This window comes from Mercenaria mercenaria, chromosome 4 (assembly GCF_021730395.1).
Source record: "Mercenaria mercenaria strain notata chromosome 4, MADL_Memer_1, whole genome shotgun sequence".
In the NCBI taxonomy this organism is placed as follows: Eukaryota; Metazoa; Mollusca; class Bivalvia; order Venerida; family Veneridae; genus Mercenaria; species Mercenaria mercenaria.
In genome coordinates this window covers 35,791,099-35,798,664 of record NC_069364.1, presented here as the reverse complement: position 1 = coordinate 35,798,664, position 7,566 = coordinate 35,791,099, and the positions used below count along the sequence as shown (strand labels likewise).

Below are 7,566 nucleotides of genomic sequence, written 5' to 3'. Positions count from 1 at the left end.
CATTATATGAGGAATATGCTGGATTTTAAATTAAACAAAATGTCGAAACAGAACCCAATAACTTCTGAATTTAGACGCATTCCTCCTTACTTATAGCAAATTATGTCCACTTGACGCATTTCAAGATACCAAACGCTTCGGATTTTTTTTTTTTTTGCACCAGTGGCACGTTATATAATATATTGAAATGTAATAAGATTTCACTTTTTAATACGTTTTCATCATTGTTTATATATAAACGTCTCACCATGGAACAAAATGTTTGTTTTTGTTTTGTATAAAGTTCTTTAAGAACCAGTAAAACACTAAATGGTGCAGCTGATAAGCTAAACACAATGGCCAAATCATTATGTCTCAAACGTAACTGCAGACGTCGAATTATGGTACAAAATTTACGCATGGGGGTGGGGGAAATAAAATCACATGCACCGAAAAAACTAAGTCGGTGACCCCCCAGTTTTATTTGTCATTTGGATTCGGTATACATTTTAAACACCGTTTATTGAAAAAATTCAAAAATTTAATTCAGGGATTTTGTAATATGTTGATTTAAAGCCGAAAAATGCTGCGAAACTGAACGTCAATTTTTAGTCAAAAACGGCGATTTTCTTTCCATTTTTCAAATATTTGTCGGTGTAAAACAATGATTTTTACATCACCATAAAGGAAAAATTAATTCTCGTCGAATAATGTATAATTTAAGAAAATTTGTTGGCTGTTGCCGTTGCAGTACCCGTAACAGTTGCCAAGGATACGCGGCAACGTCAGTTTCAAAAACGGGGTTTGGTGGTCAACTTTGACGTCTCGTGTACAACAACTGGTTGGCTCTATTGGTATAAAATAAACTGCATCTTGTTTGAAATATGGTCAACTTTACACATGCAAAATTTCAAGACGCTACTGGAAAGTTCGCGAAGTGTCGCGTTCTACCTTAAACAACTTCTGCTGTCGAACTGCTGAGTGGATCAGACTTGGTCTGTAACATCATTGTAAGGTCCTGTTTTCATTTTGTTCAAGCTGGAGCACTTATTTCCATTTCGGGCCACTAGAGCTAAAAATAGAAATACGTTTAAACAACTTCTAATGAAGTACTTAATGGATCTTCATCAAACTTGGATTAAAGCATTCTAACTAGCGACATTGTTTTATTAATACATTCTGTTTAGATTAGTTATTTACACTTAAATTGTTAAGATACTAAATTGATATCAGTTTCAGCAATAAAAGCGATAGGCCTATAGGCGCAAAACAGAAGTCACAGATGAAGTGTTTGTTTCATTGAATAGAGTATTTACTCAAGTCCAAAGAGTTTTACAGACGGAAAGAAAAACAGTAAACTTGACCAGTTTATATTCCGGAAGTATGTGTTGGCGAACATTAATTCAGACAACAAGGAATATGAAAAGTATTTGATTTTCAAGAATAAATGCAGAATCCTGTTTCAAAGGGTTTATAAGTGAACTTCGCTCATCATTTTAAATGGAAAATGGAGATAACTGCTCGTGTACCCCAATCCCAATTAGAACGTATAGTCCTGCACTTACATGATGCTAAATGTTAAGTGATAAATGGATTGACATGTTGTTTGGGCTATATTCATAGTCGTTACTCAAACTCACACTTGACTCAAACTTGGATAAGTATCACTAGTAGACCTTGCGGGAGTGTGAGTGAAGTTCGAAACTCATATTCATATATTCCACTCAATCTTAACTTTCGGAAGGACAGCTCGAGTAATGGTTTCAGTGTGCACAATGGATTTAGCGGATTATAACGGTTTAAATGACAGTAACATCAAAGGTATGCAAAAGTGTTGATCATTATTTTTGTATTATTGCTTGGATGTATGTTTGTCCGTCCGCCCATCTGTTTGTTTTATAATACGTCCGTTCGTCTGTCCGTCAGTCAGTCTACTCATCTGCATTAGTAGAATGAAATTTATACTTAAAAATACATGACTTTAATTTTCGCTGAAATTGAAATTTATTATAACAACTGAATTTTTAACTCTGCCATTAATTGTTTGTATTCCCAAATGCCATCTCGCGTAATTTTTAAAATTCCAATTACTAAAAGCATATCTTTTTTTATAAAATAATTGTTTCCGTTGTCATTTAAACAATGAGATTTAATAAATATAGGTTTTCTTCATGACATTTAATTTGAGGGAATGTTTGTATTTTTCAGTATGAATTAACCAGTATCTAGGCTTATGAGGTGTAAATATTTGTTACTACGACGTGTGTTTCTGGGAGTGACTGATGAGCGCCGTTAGGCTAGGTTTGGCAGATGTATATTTGATTCCCTATATCTATTCTAACTGTTTGCATTAATTTACTGTCAATTAATTTGTTGGGTCTTTTGCGTTTTCGTCGTCCTCAACAACATGTATTAAAAAAGAACATGTTATATTAATATATTTTTTCCAAAATACCTTGCACAAATATGACATTTCGCTCTAAATACATACATGACACTTGATCTGTCTAGCAAGTTAATATGTAGTATAAACGCGTGGAAGAGTTTAACATGACACTGTTATCTTACCTTCAAATTAATTAAATTTTCTAAATTTATCATCTAAACTTACATTATGAGACCTTGAGAACCACTAAAGTGTCCCCAGGACGTGACCGTTAGGTAATTTATTTGAGTGTACTCAATGAGTGTTGGAGTATTGTCTATGAATATATATAGCCCTTTGGCTCTTTATTTAAATAAGCATTTAGCAGTTAGAATTCGGTATTTAACAATTAGCCAAGGGCACCGGGTTTCCATAAGTTGGCTTTTGTAAACTTTTAGTGCACTCCTCTGTTTGTGTACAAGGTCAAAATGGTTAAAATGCCATTCGATCTATATTGTCTGATAAAACCAGAACGAATTGGCAATATTTGAAAACATGAATCAATACAGATAATGGTCATTTATTCTATAATCAATCATCAGGTAAGTCCGACTGTCTCGCAGATACCACTTAATTCTACATGAAACAATCTGAACTAATATTCACACGATATACACTTAAGCGAATTACTTGGTATTGAAACTGGGTTTTATTTCAAATCTTTGACAATTTCGTCCAACATAGTATTTCATTAATGCGCAAACCGTTAATTTAAAGTTCTACGACAAATCGAAGAAAAAATGAAAACTGGTGTTGTACCAAGCACGATTTTAGTGTTAAATGTAGAATGGCGCTTGGTTAAAATTAAATACTTTATTCAAGAATTAGTCATTATAAGATAAAAAACATTGTTACTACCTAATTTAAAAGGGTTATTAGGAGGTATGATTGTGTCAGAATCAAACATTTGACTTTGAATTGAAAATCTGGAACCATATATTAGTTATAATGTGTGACATGCAGACATACATATCCGTTATAATGTGTGACATGCAGACATACATATCCGTTAAAATGTGTGACATGCAGACATACATATCCGCTCAATATACCAGTAACTCTCATAATGTTCTTAGGGACGCCGTTGCCTTGTTCCCGTTACCGTCCATAGTTATGTATGTTCACGTATTCTTATATTTAAAAAAAACATTAAAAACAAGCGTATGTTAAGTTGCATCTTTAAACAGTAAGATAATCATATCTATTTCAAAATTAAAAACCCTAGATGTATCTTAATTCTTTCTAATGAGGAACAGTTATGATATATTTCTGGAAATTGCAATTTTGTTGTTGCTAAGAACTCTGTCATTGGTGTGTTAACCTTAAAATGCAGTATCAATATTGCATGTTATGAAGCAATTGTTGTTAAGTTCTTTCGGCACTCCCTTGTTTAATTTTGATGCTGGAAAGGCAATTTTGTCTGCAAGGATTTCTTTGATCATTTAAAGATATGAATGGATTTTCAAAATCGACCTAGAAATGAGAAAGTTATGATCATTCAAATATTTGATCAAAATGGTTGCCATTTTGTTTACATGACAACAAAAAAAAAAACAAAATGGCGCATTTATTGAATATCTAGATACATATTTGTCTGTATTTTTTTATTCCTGTATAAAAATTTCTCTTCTTTTTCCACCTATAATGGAAGAACTTACACTGTTTTACGTGTAACAATCAAGAAACGTAGGAAATGAATATCTATTTAAAAGGTCATTTGCTAGATAAATAATTCAGCAGTGTGTAAATGACGTCATAAACACACTAAAATGGCTGCATCCATGATTAGCAATTTTCAAACTGTCATATCTTCTTAAATAGTGGTCCGATTTTAAAAATTCTTTCAGCGTTATGAAAGGCTTGAGGACGGCTTTCATATAAGATAACGTATTGTGAGGCATTCCTTGCCCTTTAAGGCACGTTTGTGGCCAAAACTGCTACAAACAGAAGAGACAAGGTTTATGGATATGCGAGTGATTTGTTTGGGTTTTTTTAATGACTAAAATTATATAAAAAAAGATATCTGATTTGATCACCTGTAGTTTTTTTTCCTGCAAAATACCTTTTGATTTTCCAACTGATATTTTGACACAAATAAGCATGCAAATGGCATTTCCGCTGCAATCAGTGTTTTACCATAAGATTTAAAAGGCATAATGAATAAATAGTCTTTATTAGTACTGTATTTCTTGGTTTGGGGGCACAACTGCGCATGCGCAAGTGCGTGGAGTCCATTTTGGAATCTTTTCTAGAATGACATCATCTTTCTATCTTAAGAATGACCTCACAATGTTATAAAAAGAAACGAAGGTTAGGAATCTATTTTTTAGAATGACAAACTTTATAATGACCTCATATTTATAGAAAATGAGATTCTCCCGGAGCTGACTCGTATACACTATCTCGGGCATGTTGGTGGACATTTAGCGTCAGGTCCCCGGCCCGAGACGGGGAGTATAGAAAACATTTGTATAAAGACATTATTCAATAATTAATATTTATATATTAATTTCATCAATGAAAATTGTGTTTCTTAAAATGGTTAGATATACATAATAATACAATATGTATTAATGAAAAAAGTATAAGCCTTTACCTTAGATAAATATACATGTATAAAATAAGCAGAAATTATTTCAGATAAAGAAACATGTTTGAAATAAGCAGATTCTCCCCAGTAGAAAATAAACTATGAAATTATTTATCGTATTCACCCCTCAAAGTCCCGCGACAAAATGACTCTAATGATTAATATACTAGTTGTAATTTTCTGATCACTCGGCACTGCATTTCGTTTTAAAAATGTCGCGTAATCAGGCGGACGAAAACTCCACCCGCGAATCGGTACCCCCCATAAATAAAATCGTATGGTCTGATATTGATGCGCAGCATTTTTGCGCAAGTGTAAATGGTAGTCGTGACGTTTTAGATCAGTTGACCAATGAAATGTCAGAGAGTGATGTTTCCACTGACGACGTAGTCACGGGGTTTTCCAATTTTATGAATGGAAAAGCGCGCGACTCTTCCATAAAAGGAAACCATAGTAAAAGCAATCAATCAAAGCGCGTGAGTCAGAAATGGTTTGACAAACAGTGTTTCGAAGCAAGAATTGAGTTTAGACGTGTAAGAAACATATTTGTTCGTAATAAAACGGAGGTAAACCGCATTAATTTTGTTGATGCCAGAACAAAATATAATAAAATTAAAGAAAAGTCAAAGAAGGCTTATAAAAAAAAGTGAGGGACAAAGAATTAATAATTTGGCTAAGTCTGAGCCCCGGAAGTTTTGGGGAAAAATGTGAAAAGGTCTATTAATAAAAAATAAATAACCTGATACTTGACATTGGAAGATTTACAGGACATTTTAGTCTTTTATTTGGAGAAATGCTAATCAAAATGATTTTGATCCCTGGAAAATCCCAATAATAATGACTTTTTTGATGAAAAATTTTAATTATTGATATTACATATGATGAGTTACACAGTGCAGTATTACTCAGAATAATACAAATCGCCAGGAATGATGGTTTTACCTGCTGAATTTTTTAAAGTCATCATTTGATTATATTCGCCCTTTTTTGTTGAAATTATACAACAGAATGTATAATAATTGCGAGAAACCATTTTCCCATGGGGAAAAAAAGTATTATAACTCCTATTTTTAACAAGAGCTGTCCATTAAGACAGCCAAGCTCGACTATTCGAAATATTGTCACAGAAGCTGGAAATTATTCCCCAAAAATGTTAAATATCAAAGGTTTTAAGTTCAAAGGGGACATATCAGAGTTATGGGACTTGTGCTATCAACTAGTTTTATAACCCCGAAGAAACATGTTAAGTTTCAATTAAATATCTGCATTATTTTTGGGGATAGTAACTTGCATGTAAAACTTTAACCAGAATTTTCTAAGTCCAAAAGGGGGCATAATTGCTCAAAATAAGTTAAGAGTTATGGAACTTGACCCAGTGAGGTAGGTAATTGATTCTAGAAAAAGAATAATAAGTTCCAATCTTTATGCCTTTAGTAATAGCTGTATGTACTTGCACGCAAAACTTTAACCAGAATTTTCTAAGTCCAAAAGGGGGCAAAATTTTGGGCCCAAAATACATGCCAGAGTTATGGGGACTTGACCCAGGTGAGGTAAGGTAATTGATCTGAAAAAGAAAAATTAAGTTTCAAATCTAATATGCCTTTTAGTAATAGCTGTATGTACTTGCACGCAAACTTTACCAGAATTTTCTAAGTCCAAAAGGGGGCATAATTTGGCCAAAATGAAGGTCAGAGTTATGGGACTGGTGCTATCAACTAGTTTTATAACCCGAAGACACATGTGAAGTTTCAATTAAAAATATCTGCATTAGTTTTGGAGATAGTAATTTGCATGTAAAACTTAACCGAATTTTCTAAGTCCAAAAGGGGGCATAATTTGCTCAATTACATGTTAGAGTTATGGAACTTGACCCAGTGAGGTTGGTAATTGACCTAGAAAAAGAATAAATTTAAGTTTCAAGCTATATGCCTTTAAATGATAGCTGTATGTACTTGCATGCAAAAACTTAACCAAGGCGTGACGCCGACGCCGACGCCGACGCCAGGGTGAGTAGAATAGCTAGACTATTCTTCGAATAGTCGAGCTAAAAAGGGTGACCCAAATTTAGCGGGTAATTACCGCGGTATATCTTTAATACCTATTCTGGGGAAAATTTACTCACAAATACTTCTAAACAGACTCACCAAATGGTCAATTAAGTATGACAAGTTAGTAAAACCAGTTTGGATTCCAAAGGGGAAATCAATTATGGATTGTATTTTTATTTTGCATTCTGTTATAAACAAGGTGTTGGATTCAGGTGGCAATTTATTTGCTGTTTCATTGATTACGAACGTTGTTTCGATAAGTGGACAGAAGTCTGCTGATGTATAAATTGCTTGCAGAAAATTTTTCACTGCAAAATGGTTAAAGCCTTAAAGGCAATGTATTCAACTGTAAAATCATGTGTGCGATATAATCATTCGCAGTCAGATTTCTTTGAGTCACATTCGGTTTGAACAAGGCGACCCGTCATCTCCTTACTTTTTATGTTCTTTGTGAATGATCTAATGAAAATATAAACTCGGATTTAAATGATATATTTACTATAGAGGAAATGAAGTTATTCCTT

General features: G+C 33.3%; 1 long non-coding RNA gene across 1 annotated transcript; it reads left to right on the top strand.

The window, feature by feature from the left end:
- Positions 1-1,223: 1,223 nt before the first annotated feature.
- On the top strand, positions 1,224-2,574 carry LOC123553338 (uncharacterized). Its single transcript, XR_006686710.2, has 2 exons — positions 1,224-1,800; positions 2,188-2,574. It is a non-coding gene; the product is annotated as an uncharacterized LOC123553338 (long non-coding RNA).
- Positions 2,575-7,566: the final 4,992 nt, after the last annotated feature.